The following is a 15,028-nucleotide window of genomic DNA, read 5'->3' as shown; positions in this document are numbered from 1 at the left end:
GCAAACTGGCTGAGCTATTCTTAGGTTATAGACTTGTGTTATAAAACTGGACATTTAAAGGATTAGCAGTGAAAATGTGAACCGCTGTTGTAAAATAAGTCCACGGTGGTTCCATTTGTTTTGTGAAACTTAAATTCAGTCAGAAAGCATGACTGGCCTGACTGTAGTTTGTTCCTACATTAGCTGTGCTTCACACAAAATGTAAGTTATTCTTAATTTTGACTTAATATGACTTTAATACTTAAAAAATAAATGTTTTGCCTTCTGAGTGAACTTTAGTTTCTACAAAGCGTATTCAGAGAAAGAGGCCATGACAGTTGGAAGTTGAATCAGTGGTCAGACATTATCTCTCTCAGGTAAGAGAAGTCTCTCTCTCTCTCTCTCTCTCTCTCTCTCTCTCTCTTTATGGAGAAGATAAGGCAATCATTGAGCTGTAAAACCTGGGCGCTGAACCACAAAGGGCCTCCGGTCATTCTTTGGACTTTATACATCTCCTTCTCTCTCTCTCTCTCTGCTTCCTGTCTGCTGTTCAAGCATGACCTGAAAATGTTACGATGTCAATAGTACACAAATAGTCCACAAATGACATTTCTGCTCTTTAGGTGGAGAACGTGGCTTAGTTTCTAGTTTTTTTCTTAAATTTGTTCTTGAAAAAGGTCTTAAGAAAAAAAAAAGCTGTGTTCTTAAACTGCAGAATTCATCGCATTTTTGTGCTCTTTACTGTTTATAGATTCTGTTCTTACCTAAGAAAACAGTGGTGGATGATAGAATCTTCGTGAAAACTGCAAAAAGTTTTCCATGCGGGCCAAGCGACATTACATGAGTGGCAGCTTCGAAAATATGTGGTGGCTGGTAATGTGTGTCACAATCAACACTGTGGGCATAAAACCTCTTATCACCAGAAACAACTAAAAAAACAATCCTCTAATCTCAGAAACAAAAAAAACATTTTTATTCTTTAATGTGAGTTAATGTAAAGTCGTTTTGCTTGGCTTGCTCTTCATGATATTGTAAAGAGCAGCTGGCTTTCAAATTTTATAGATTAAAAAAAAAACACAACAAAAAGATAGATACAAGGTTTCCTTCCAACAGTGACAAAATGCCCCCCCCCCATCAACCCAGGTTTGCTTGACAGGTGAGATGTAAGTGTACCTAACAAATTTGCAAAAGTACAGACAAAATTCAAGCTTATTCTAGCTGCTGCTACTGTTTTTAGCTGGCTGTTTTAGCTTTAGTCTCCTTTTATAAATAACAGAATGTCATACAGAGTCAGAAATCACATCAGTCTGTTTGAGGCTATTTAAAAACGCAGCACAGTTTGTGGCAAGAGTATAATAATTGAGAAGTGCAGTTTGCTTAATGCAAGGCATAAGCTTCTGTTACTTAATAGCCTCTACATTACATTAGCCTCATAGCGCCAATATGAACCTAAACTTCAGAGGCCAAACATGTATTGGCTGATTTATTACATGTGGGTTAAAGTTGAATGTGTGAAAAGTAGCTTTTTTTCTTGCTTAAAAAAAGATGCCAATAGCTAGCAATGTATCTGTGTGACGCAAACAAGCCGAGCTGATATCTTGACTTGGTCAGCAAAGATACTTGAGGTGACTGTGTATTGTTTGCTGTGTATTCTTCTAATAAGAATTACTACACAGCTACAACTTGCCCATGTTGAGTTCCATCTCTCCCCTCAGTCCCCTTTCACCTACATTGGCCTCTTAACTGGTGCTATTCAATGACATATTGGCCTCGTTACTCATGTGTAGAACAGCGCTATAGCGTAATGCTAACCTTTCCCCTAGATAGTGCTTTAATATGAGTAGATAAGCTGTATAAATCCTCTGAATCTTGCAGTGTTGAGCCGGTTGAGGGAACACAGCCACATGCTTTATCGCCCAGCACCAGGGATCCAGACGCTCCTAACAGGATGCTTCTTAAATGGCTCCCTGTTGGACACCAGGAGCCTGATTTATCAGAGCATTTAGCATATGCTAAAGTTGAGCATGTGTTCTGTGATTGGGGCATGATGAAGGCCTTAACCAAACCCTGACTTTATTACATTAGCAAGCCACTTAGTTAAAGCAACATCTAGAGTGTACATTAGCTCATGACTATTTGCGCACTTAAATACAATCCATAGGTGCCTAATGACTCGTTTCCTCATGTCACCCTCTCTACCTCATCCTTTTTTCAGATAAGTGACAAACAAAACTGGTACCATCAAAATGTATTTGTTATATTGCTGTTGTCCAAAAAAATATTTTGTCAGTCTTACACATTCCCTGCAGTTTGTAGATGAACTTGTAGATCGGTTTACTAACAACTCATGAAATCTACAAATGGGGGAACTTAACAAGAATTCAAGGGTTAATATCCAATGCATCATATTTACATTTACATTTACAGCATTTAGCAGACGCTCTTATCCAGAGCGACTTACAAGAAGTCATATCTCTGTGACAGAAACTATTAATCAGTTTATATGCTGATATGACTTACGAAATATGGCATTAGATTAACTCTGAATAAATCATAGTCAGGAGCATACCTGAATTGCATAGTCATCAATGTACTGAAATTTTTTTGATGACATAATTGATTCATTGATAATTTCCTGATAGGGTTTTGCTAAAGACCTTTCACCCCATTTCCTCTCCTCCTAGTGACAAACAGAAGTATGATAAATACATGATATTATTTTGTCAATAAAATACTTTTTTCCATATATTTTATATGTAATTTTAGATTATATTATTGGCCACAGTATTCACACAGTATAAAATGTAGTTCTCTTTTTAAAATATTGTTAAAACATAATGATAGAAATGGAGATTTTGCTCCGACAGTGACAAAATGTGCTTGATAACCAACAAAGTTAGCAGCTTTGTCATGGTGGGCAAGAGCTAACAAGTCTACACAAATTTACAAAGGTACACTGTTTCTGAACAGGTGCATTTTTGTTCATCAAGGTACAAAGAATGTGGATGTACCCTCACTGTGTACCTAAAATGAGTTTTAAAGGAACACTCAGGGGTGTAGCAAACATGAGAGTTGCAGGGTACAAGACCACCACCCCACCCCCACCCTCTCATTGTCAAGTGATTCTGTCCCATGTGCTTTTCACTTGTTGCACATTTCCTGAATTGAATTTGTGACTGGCAGTCACAAATCACTGAGCAAATGATGCTCTTTTAAGATAAATTGCATGTTTTAAAGGTATTAGTTACTTTGAACTGATCAACTCAACCAATCACAGTTAGGCAGTAGGGGAGGAAATAGACCAAATTCATTGTTAGTGGGAGTTTGAGAGAGTGGATTAATTGGCTAGACATTAAATTTGGCGTCACAAAAAAAGGTAGTATAAAAGTGTTCTGGTATAAAACTCCTACAGCAAATACTACTGAATTGGCTAACATAACTGTCCAGGCAAAGATGCATTGGCTTCTATATTTGGACCTTCGCTGTAGGACTTTGTTCTTGGATTGCTTGACCATGCAAATGAAACAATTGCAACTAGTGATGGTGTGTCGACTCCTAACGAATCATTTTTTTGGCTCCTATGCGTCTGGGAGTTAGGGTTCATTCATTTTCAAACATAACATTGTCGCATGCATCCCCATCTGATCATGAAAGTGAAGCAATAAGCTTTCAAGAAATGTAATGGGGTGGGCGTGGTTGGGACAACTGTCTTCCCCTTGGATGCAATACCCCTTGGTGCACTATGTTCTCGTTTCCGAGAGAAAGGCATATATTTGAATATTTTCATTGCATTTTAAAATAGAAAAATAAAACAGAAAGCTTAAAGTCAGCACAGTGAGTATGAAGTCAATACAATCTTAAAGCTGTAAATTGCAAAAAAATGTTCCCTACTAAAGGTACTCTTGAGGGTACCACCACTGTGACATGTTTATGACACTTTATATAGTGTAAACATACAGTATCTCACAAATGTGAGTACACCCCTCACATTTCTGCAAATATTTTATTATATCTTTTCATGGGACAACACTATAGAAAGCAAACTGGGACTTAAAGTAGTCAGTGTACAGTTTGTATAGCATTATAGATTTACTATCCTCAAAATAACTCATCACACAGCCATTAATGACTAAATATCTGGCAACACGTGTGAGTACACCTCACAGTGAACATGTCCAAAGAGTGCCCAATTGTGTCGTTGTCCCTCCCTGGTGTTATGCGACTCGTTAGAGTCACAATGTTCCAGGTGTGAATGGGGAGTAGGGCTGTTAAATTTGATGTTTTGTTTACAGTTCTCTCACACTGGCCACTGGATATTCAACATGGCACTTCATGGAAAAGGACTAACTCTCTGAGGATGTAGGAAACAGAATTGTTGCTCTCCACAAAGATGACCTAGGCTATTACTAACCCTGAAACTGATCTATAGCACAGTGGCCAAGGTCATACAATGGTTTTCAAGACAGGTTCAACTCAGAACAGCCCTCGCCAGGGTCAACCAGAGGTTGGCTTAAAAACAAATGCATGAGTGCTGCCAGCATTGCTGCAGAGGTTGAAAAAGAGGGAGGTCAGCCTGTCAGTGCTCAGACTATATGCCGCACAATGCATCAACTCAGTCTGCATGGCCATCGTCCCAGAAGGAAGCCTCTTTTTAACAGTTTGCTAAAGACAAGCAGTCCAAGAACGTGGATTACTGGAACCATGTCCTGTGGTCTGATGAGACCAACATATACTTGTTTGGCTCAGATGGTGTCCAGCATGTGTGGCGGCACCCTGGTGAGGAGTACCAAGACAACTGTCTTTAGCCTACGGTCAAGCATGGTGGTGGTAGCATCATGGTCTGGAGCTGCATGAGTGCTGCCGGCACTAGAGAGCTGCGGTTCATTGAAGGAAACATGAATTCCAACATGTGCCATGGCATTCTGAAGTAGAGCATAATCCCCTCCCATCAGAAACTGTGCCACGTGGCAGTTTTCCAACACAATAATGACCCCAAACACACCTCCAAGATGACAACTGCCTTGCTAAAGGTGAAGGTGATGGACTGGCCAAGTATGTCTCCAGACCTAAACCCAATTGAGCACCTGTGGGGCATCAAGTGGAAGGTGGAGGAGTGGAAGGTGTCCAACATCCACCAGCTCTGTGATGTCATCATGGAGGAGTGGAAGAGCATTCCAGTAGCAACCTGTGCAGCTCTGGTGAATTCCATGCCCAAGAGGATTAAGGCAGTGCTAGATAATAATGGTGGTCACACAAAATATTGACACTTTGAGCACAATTTGACATGTTCACTGTGAGGTGTACTCACTTGTGTTGCCAGATATTTAGACATTAATGGCTGTGTGTTGATTTATTTGCAGAGGACAGTAAATTGCTATACAAGCTGAACACTGACTATTTTGTTATATCCAAGTTTCATTTCTGTCATGTTGTCCCATGAAAAGATATAATAAAATGTTTGCAGAAATGTAAGAGGTGTACTCACATTTGTGAGATGCTGTATATTAAGTGTATATATGTGTTACATGTATCAATTGGTTTGCTACAGATTTTTCTCAAGCACTGAAAAAAAGTTGATGACCTTTGCTTTAATTTCTCCCTTTTCCAAAAAAAAAAAAAAAATAATAAATAAGTTATAATATATATTGTCACTCTCACACAAAATCCAGGCATCTCTACTTTTATTGTTTTTTTTACATATTTTGAAAACTCCAGTTACCTTCTCCATTGTGTTAAGATTTCAACATGAACAAACCAACAGAAATAGCCCAGAATTACTTGGAAAAAAGCCTTGACTTCCAACTTCCAATATAATTTAAGAATGTTTGGCCTTATCCACCAATCATTTCTTTGTTGGTGAAACATTAAATGAATAATATACATCACACTGTACTTCTTTGGCTACAACCTATTGATCAGTTGCTGTGATGATTTAATGTAAGTAATGTGGCGTGAAATTAAAGTACAGATTATTGTCAGAAGCTGTGTTAAAACTGCAGAGTCATCAGTGTACTGTAATTTAATGATGGCCTGACTGATTCATTGATAATTCCTCGATAACCAAGTTTTCAACAAGCCATTTAGCAATTCCTGATGTTGAAATGAGCTTTTCCGCTGTGGGGTATTTACAGTAGAAAGTCACCATCACTTATCATACAAGAAGGTCTGTGCTAACCGATCTGGCCCAGTCTAGACACAGTTCATGTGCCTCAAATTCATTTGTCAGCTGACAGTTCAAGAACATCACTTGACTGTGCAGCTCACATTTTCTAATATCAAAGGTTATAAGACCAGATTTGTATGTATGAAATGTAGTTGAATCTGAATGTGAGTCAGTGATAGTGAATGGCTGTTTGCTGACCATGCTGCATGCATGGACTTTGCCCCGCTTTCTCTGTTTGATCAGGTGGGCTGTTACCATGAGGACTATGCAGGCGCTGTACATAATGAGTAGCAATGCACACTAGGAAGACATATTTTAACAGTGAAAATGGTTACTTTCCAGATATGCTGAAAACTGACTTATTGACATGCCCACTAGGAAGTTATGGCCATTAGGAAGATATGCTCTGGCACTGAAATTTGATCCAGGTGTTACCTTAAGATACACTGCAAGCTGACAGTTCTGCAACATATTCCCTCTCTAACAATGTGCAATTAACTTCAGTCTGGAAACACTATAAAAGAGTCTAAAAGTTAGTCGTTTGCAAAAACATTGAAAGGACATCCTTTTGAAAATTGAAAGGCACTTCAGGAGAATGGAGTGCAGAGAAATGACTATCTGGGGAATTACTGAGCATTATGCAAGCTCACTCCTGTTGCTCAGGGAGGACAGCGTAAGAACTGGACATACTCTTTCTTGTGTGTGTGTTATCCCATCTTACCTTATTTGACCTTATACACATTGTGTTGCTTAGTATACTGAGTAATTACGTGTGTCGTGATCTTTATCTTCGCTGTACATAATTAAAGAAAAAAGGCTAATACAACTTAAATATTTATTTTTTGCATTTTTTTATTTTTGGTAGTTCTCAAATCTTTTCCTGTTGTTGTTTTTCAAATATCTGGCTTTAGAGGACATTCAACTACAGCTCAGCCAGCCAAGCAAATGTCTTCAGATGTAAAACTCCACAAGTGAGCTCCTTACAAGTGAACACATTAGCCTCAGATGTGATTCCTGCTGTCACTGTGCTACAGAGACTGGTGCTGAAAGAGACAGATTCAAAACTATGAAACACACTTTACTTACAGCTGTAGATAAATGCTTTTCTGATGTGGAACAAAACTGCTCTTCTTCACTGCAGCACAACACAATCCAATTTAAGATTCGCAGTCTGTGTTCATCTCGTCTGAACTTGAAGTATGCAACTTGTGGCCTTTGAACTGCAAAATCTTGAGCATTTATCACACTAAATATATGATGTGTTGACCCTCTCCATCAACTACAACAGAAATTAACATCTGATCAGACATCTGATTTACCCTTTATTGGTTTTACAGTCCTCTCCATGGATCACCAACTTATCGTGGTGGAGAGGTTTGTGTGCTTGAATGATCCTAGGAGCTATGTTGTCTGGAGCAAAAGCTCCTGGTAGGGTCTCCCATGGCAAACTGGTCCTAGGTGACAGGCCAGACAAAGTGTGATCCATAATCACCCCTATGAAAAGAAGAGAGCAGGACTTGTGTACCCTGCCCGGATCAGGGTTACCGGGGCCCCACCCTGGAGCCAGGCCTGGGGGAGGGGCTCGCCAGCGAGTGTCTGGTGGCCGGGCATTCACTCATGGTGCCCGGCCGGGCCCAGCCCGAAGGAGCTACATGAGTCCCCCCTCCCATCGACCCACCACTGATGGGAGGGGCAGTAGTAGGGGTGCGGTGCATTGTAGATCGGGCAGTGTCCGAAGGCGTGGGCCTTGGCGTTCTGATCCTCGGTTGCTGAAACTGGCTTTTGGAACTTGGAACGTTACCTCACTGGCAGGGAAGGAGCCTGAGTTGGTGCGCGAGGTTGAGAGATACCGGCTAGATATAGTCGGGCTCACCTCAACACACAACTTGGGCTCTGGGTCCAATCTCCTTGAGAGGGGCTGGACTTTTTTCTTTTCTGGAGTTGCCCATGGTGAGAGGCGGCGGGCAGGTGTGCGCTTTCTCATAGCCCCTCAACTCGGTACCTGTATGTTGGGGTTTTCCCTGGTGGACGAGAGGGTAGCTTCCCTACACCTTCAGGTTGGGGAATGGGTCCTGACTGTTGTCTGTGCATATGCACCAAACAGCAGTTCAGAGTACCCAGCCTTCATAGAGTCCTTGGGAGGGGTGCTTGAAAGTGCTCCTCCTGGAGACTCGATTGTCCTACTGGGGGACTTCAACGCTCACGTGGGCAACGACAGTAAGACCTGGAGGGGTGTGATTGGGAGGAATGGCCTCTCTGATCTGAACTCGAGTGGTGTTCAGTTTTTGGACTTCTGTGCAAACCACAGTTTGTCCATAACGAACACCATGTTTGAACACAAGAATGTCCATAAGTGCACATGGCACCAGGACACCCTAGGCCGCAGTTCAATGATTGACTTTGTAGTCATGTCATCGGACTTGCGGCCATGTGTATTGGACACTCGGGTAAAGAGAGGAGCTGAGCTGTCAACTGATCACCACCTGGTGGTGAGTTGGATCAGGTGGTGGGGGAAGATGCCGGTCAGACCAGGCAAACCCAAACGTATAGTGAGGGTTTGCTGGGAACGTCTGGCAGAAGAACCTGTCAGATTGATCTTCAACTCACACCTCCGTCAGAACTTTGACCAGATATCGCGGGAGGTGGGGGACATTGACTCAGAATGGGCCATGCTCCGCTCCTCCATTGTTGAAGCGGCAGACTGTAGCTGTGGTCGCAAGGTAGTTGGTGCCTGTCGGGCGGTAATCCTCGAACCCGGTGGTGGACACCCCAGGTGAGAGATGCCGTCAAGCTGAAGAAGGAGTCCTACCAGGCATGGTTGGCCTGTAGGACACCAGAGGCAGCTGGCAGGTATCGACAGGCCAAGCGATCTGCGGCTTCAGTCGTTGCCAAGGCAAAAACCCGGGTGTGGGAAGAGTTCAGTAAGGCCTTGGAAAGTAAGTTTAAGTCGGCTCCGAAAAGATTCTGGCAAACCGTCAGGCGACTCAGAAAGGGAAAGCAGTGTGCCACTAGCACTGTATATAGTGGAGATGGTGTGCTGCTGACTTCGACTGAAGACGTCATTGGGCGGTGGAAGGAATACTTTGAGGACCTTCTCAATCCCACCAACACGTTCTCCAGTGAGGAGGCAGAGTCTGGGGACACGGGAATAGGCTTGTCCATTACTGAGGCCGAAGTCGCTAAGGTAGTTAAAAAGCTCCTTGGCGGCAGGGCTCCAGGGGTGGATGAGATCCGTCCCGAGTTCCTCAAGGCTCTGGATGTTGTGGGGCTGTCTTGGCTGACACGCCTTTTCAACATTGCGTGGACATCGGGGGTGGTGCCACTGGATTGGCAGACTGGGGTGGTGGTGCCTCTTTTTAAAAAGGGGGACCGGAGGGTGTGTTCCAACTACAGGGGAATCACACTCCTCAGCCTCCCTGGTAAGGTCTATGCAGGGGTACTGGAGAAAAGAGCCTGGCTTATAGTCGAACCTCGGATTCAGGAGGAGCAGTGCGGGTTCCGCCCTGGTCGTGGGGACCAACTCTTTACCCTCTCCAGGATTCTGGAGGGTTCATGGGAGTTTGCCCAACCAGTCCACATGTGCTTTGTGGATTTGGAGAAGGCATTCGACTGTGTTCCCTGGGGTATTCTGTGGGAGGTGCTTCGGGAGTACGGGGTACATGGCTCTTTGCTACGAGCCATTCAGGCCCTGTACAAACAAAGCAGGAGTTTGGTTCGCATGGCCGGCAGTAAGTCAGACTTGTTCCCAGTGAGAGTTGGACTCCGTCAGGGCTGCCCTTTGTCACCGATTCTATTCATATTTTTATGGATAGAATTTCTAGGCGCAGTCAGGGGATGGAGGGTGTCCGGTTTGGTGACCTCAGGGTCACATCGCTGCTGTTTGCAGATGATGTGGTCCTATTGGGGACATCAGGCCGTGAACTTCAGCTTTTACTGGATCAGTTTGCAGCGAGTGAGAAGTGTGGATCAGTACCACCAAATCCGAGGCCATGGTTCTCACGCGGGAAAGGGTGGAGAGCCCTCTCTGGGTCGGGGATGAGCTCTTGCCTCAAGTGGAGGAGTTTAAGTATCTTGGGGTCTTGTTCACGAGTGATGGTACAAGGGAGCGGGAGATTGACAGGCGGATTGGTGCTGGGTCAGCAGTGATGCGGGCTCTTTACCGGTCTGTTGTGGTAAAGAAAGAGCTGAGCCATAAGGCAAGGCTCTCGATTTACTGGTCGATCTACGTTCCCACCCTCACCTATGGTCATGAGCTTTGGGTAATGACCGAAAGAATGAGATCGTGAATACAAGCGGCCGAAATGAGTTTCCTCCGCAGGGTAGCTGGACTGTCCCTTAGAGATAGGGTGAGAAGTTCGGTCATCCAGGAGGGACTCAAAGTAGAGCCGCTGCTTCTCCACGTTGAGAGGAGCCAGTTGAGGTGGTTCGGGCATCTTGTTAGGATGCCTCCTGGACGCCTCCCTTGGGAGGTGTCACAGGCAAGTCCACCGGGAAGGAGACCCCGGGGAAGACCCAGGACACGCTGGCGTGACTATATCGCCCAGCTGGCCTGGGAGCGCCTCGGAATCCCTCCAAGGGATCTAGTGGAAGTGGCTGGGGAAAGGGAGGTCTGGGCCTCATTGCTCAGGATGCTGCCCCCGCGACCTGAACCCTGGAGAAGCGGAAGATGATAGATGGATGGATGGATGGTTTTACAGTGCTGTATTAACCATGTTGTAGCTCCTGTTCTACACTGTTAGTGCTAGCCATGCTGCCTGTTGGCTTGGACTTTTCCTGCTAAATGCTGGCCTCAGCAAATGTAATAGATAAGGCGGTCTTATTTCATTAAGTTTTGCCAAAACAAACAATGTTGTTGTAAAGAAAAGGCAAATAGATTTAGTGCATTTCCAAATCTAGGTTGTAGTGAAAGTTCAATCCATCCATCCATCCATTTTCTAAGCCGCTTCTCGTGCATGCATTATGTAAAAAATGTAAATTTACATGGTTTTCTGCACAGCACACCTGCAGTATATTTTAATATATTTCAGTATATTTTATCCCCGCCTACATTCGCAACTAATATTACTTCCCAAGCTCACCTTTCCCAGTGAGTGATTATACCCACCCACACTAGCCCACAGCCTACATGATGTTGTCGTGTTTTTTATGGTCTCGATGTTTATGGAGGTTACTTGCGTGGGTGTAGAAGCAAGCCGCGACAAAGACACTTGAAGGTAGTTAGCCGAGTTGTTTACTGAGAATCTTCGGCAGTACAGGGCAATGAAATAACCAACACTCATCACAGTCTCCAAATCAATGGGACGCTGTTACAGTCTCTGTGTGGTTACGGTCTGGCTACAGGTGTTGAGGCGCTCTTGCTCGGGCACAGAACGCTATTGTTTTCGTCCATGCGGTGGGCTACGAGCTGCCTTCTTCATAAACCAAACTCAGACTACTGTTCTCCTACTGCAGCTGCGCATGACTTGCAAAACAACTGAACACAGAAACAGCCTAGCCAATGGCACAAAAGTAACTCCACTAACAATATTAAACACAATTTAAAGTAAGCTAAATGATTTTAATCCATCTACACTACAATATTGCCCGCTATGACTGCGGAGCTGCACATTTAATGCCACCCAGCAATTATTTCTCAGATCATGCGGGACCTGTGGGTAAACCTACCTTGTGCAGATGTCTAGTCTCTAACCTTTTCACAATACTGTAGTTTTTGTTTTGTTAATGTTAATCTAGATAGGTAGGCTATAAATAAGATAGCTGCCTAGTTAATTCATTGCGTTTTTAATGTTAGTTGACCAGCTGGTCACTGAACTTATTTATGTTAGAATTTTTTAGTGTTATATATTATTGTTAGGGATCTATAGGGTTATATGAAGTAGAAATTAAGGTGTAATTCATTAAATGATCTTCTCAGGAGTAAATAGACATTTTCAACTATTAGCACAGCAAACATGGACTTGTTAGCTCCCCAGGATTGCCCATGCTTACACACAGCTCTTGTCGGAGAAGGACATCAGAACAGCATGACCGCAAATGACCTTTTGAAACTCCCCAAGGCTTTCCGGGGGACGTGGCCAATGATGTTGACCAATGAGCAGTACCAGGGTACTTGGAATCAGGTTCTTAGAACTGCTGGCGTGGTGACAAGACCACTCTTCTGAGAGTGAAAGATCTGATGACTAGTTCATTATTCGTTGATGGATGATCCTCTGGGGGCTTTGAGTGTTGGGAGTATCATGTGGATATGCACTGATTTGGGGCAAAAGTTCCAGGTATTCTAATGTATGTACAAAAGGCCATTATTTTATTTCTAAATGGATGGTGCAACAGAAGAGCAGAAGGTGTTTCAAGATGCTGTAAATATATTCCTATATGCAGTTGGGAGTGAAGCAAGCTTTTCTCCATGATTGGCCTCATTAAGAGTAAGAAAAACAAGGGGATGCACTGATATGGGAATTGTGGGCTGATGCCGATTACCAACATACAATATTTTTGTTTATATATCTGCCAGTACGTAGAAACTGAGACTATATTAACCTGGTGCAGCATTGCAGAAAAATATAACATTTCTTTCTATAGGGTTATGTAAGCATATCAATTAATAAAATGCAGATATTTTAGCTCAGTAGGCGAGCACTGCTTATGTGCTGATACTGATAGCAATATTGTGCATCCTTACAACTATACAATTTTTTTTACACTTACTAAGGTCTAGTGTTATATACCTTAACCAACACACAAAGCCTAGCTCCATTAGTACAAGTCCTACAAGCTATAAGCTACTTACAGTATCTGTACTGTAATATGTGTGGCCTATACTCTGCTCCAATAATTACAACTCATCTCATCAAGTCCAACATTTGTATCTGGGTCTGTGATACTTAGATGTTTTAGTTTATTAATAAGCTTTTGCCTGTTAATTTGTTCTTCTAAAGTCTTTGTAGGAAAGTCTGTCCACTCGATGACCATCTTGGCAACACTGCCAGGATGTTATTTCGAGTCATACAAGACCAGGCTTACTATGCTTCTGGGGTAACAGGCTACATCAGCAGCTGCATTGAAAACGTTGTTCCTATAAAGCGCTGCAGAAAATACCCCAACCAGAAACCCTGGATAAACAGTGAAGTTCGGTCCATGCTACATGCTTGCCATGCTGCATTTCTCTCAGGCAACACTAAAGATTACAAAAGGGCCAAATATGACCTGCGTAGATCTATCAGAGAGGCCAAGAGACAGTATAAGCTGAAGTTGGAGGGCTACTACACCACCGCAGACTCCTGGTGCATGTGGCAAGGACTGCAGTACATCACCAACTACCAGGGTGGTCACAACCAGCCACACTACACTATCTGATGAGCTGAATGAGTTCTATGCCCGCTTTGAGGCCCCTTTGAGACGGCTTTGTGTGTTCCTCCTGCAACCAATGCTATTTATTATTTATTTAAACTTCAGTATTTATTTTAAATGTACAGTATACCTACGGTACAGTCAGTTAAAGTAGAGAGGCGGTCCTGGAGATTGATAAAGTTTGTCATGAACTTACCTTTAGCCTTTTGAACTTCAAATTTCTTCTACGCTCGCACTCCACCAGCACCAGGTGGCAAGGCCCAGCAGCACCGGCCTTGGATGAGCGGCACAGCCGACAAACAGAAGGCTAGGGCTACAAGACCACTGCTACCTAGAGAACAAGCTGGATGAGCTGAGGAACAGAATAACAACTCAGTGTGAGATCAGAGAGTGCTGTGCTCTTATTCTCATGGAAACCTGGCTCTCAGAAAGCACGCCAGACTCAGTGATCCAGTTGGAAAAACACTCCATCCACTGCGGGGACCACAAGGCTGCGTCGGGGAAGAACAAAAGCAGTGGTGTCTGCATCTACGTAAACAACAGGTGATGTTTAGACGTAAAGAATGTTCAAAAACATTGTTCAGCTGATTTGGAGGTGCTGATGGTGAAGTGCAGATCCTTTTATTTGCTGGGAGAGTTCAACGTTGTGTTTATTCTTGCTGTTTACATCCTGCCACATGCAAAGGCTGCTGCATGATGCCATTAGTAAACGAGAGCCCATGCACCCAGACGCCACATTTGTTGTTGCTGGCGACTTCAACCACTGCAACCTGAGGACTGTCCTTCCCAAGTACCATCAGCACGTGAGCTTTCCGGTGAGGGAGAATAACATACTCGACCAATGTACAGCAACCTGAGGGGGGCCTACAGGGCTGTACAAAGGCTGCACTTTGGACAGTACAAACACATCTCTGTGTTCCTCTACCCAGCATACAGGCAACTCCTCAAGCAAACATTTCCAGTGAGTAAGACCTTGAAAGTGTGGAATGAAGAAACTGACCTAGTGCATCAGGACCGCTTTGACAGTACAAACTAGGATGTGCTCAGAACTGCTGCTATGAGAGAGGACTGTACTGTTGATCTAGAGTACTATGCTTCTGGGGTAACAGGCTACATCAGCAGCTGCATTGCAAAATACCCCAACCAGAAACCCTGGATAAACGGTGAAGTTCGGTCCATGCTTGCCATGCTGCATTTCTCTCAGGCAACACTAAAGATTACAAAAGGGCCAAATATGACCTGCGTAGATCTATCAGAGAGGCCAAGAGACAGTATAAGCTGAAGTTGGAGGGTTACACCACCGCAGACTCCTGGTGCATGTGGCAAGGACTGCAGCACATCACCAACTACCAGGGTGGTCACAACCAGCCACACTACACTATCTGATGAGCTGAATGAGTTCTATGCCCGCTTTGAGGCCCCTAACCCTGGCCAACTGAGAGACATTATGGTCACACAGAACACATCACTCACTGTGACATCAGTAGATGTGTGCAGGACCTTGAAGAGAATAAACCCACGGAGAGCAGCTGGCCCAGA

Source organism: Pygocentrus nattereri, chromosome 25 (genome assembly GCF_015220715.1).
Source record: "Pygocentrus nattereri isolate fPygNat1 chromosome 25, fPygNat1.pri, whole genome shotgun sequence".
NCBI classification, from domain to species: Eukaryota; Metazoa; Chordata; class Actinopteri; order Characiformes; family Serrasalmidae; genus Pygocentrus; species Pygocentrus nattereri.
This window is presented reverse-complemented; position numbering follows the sequence as displayed.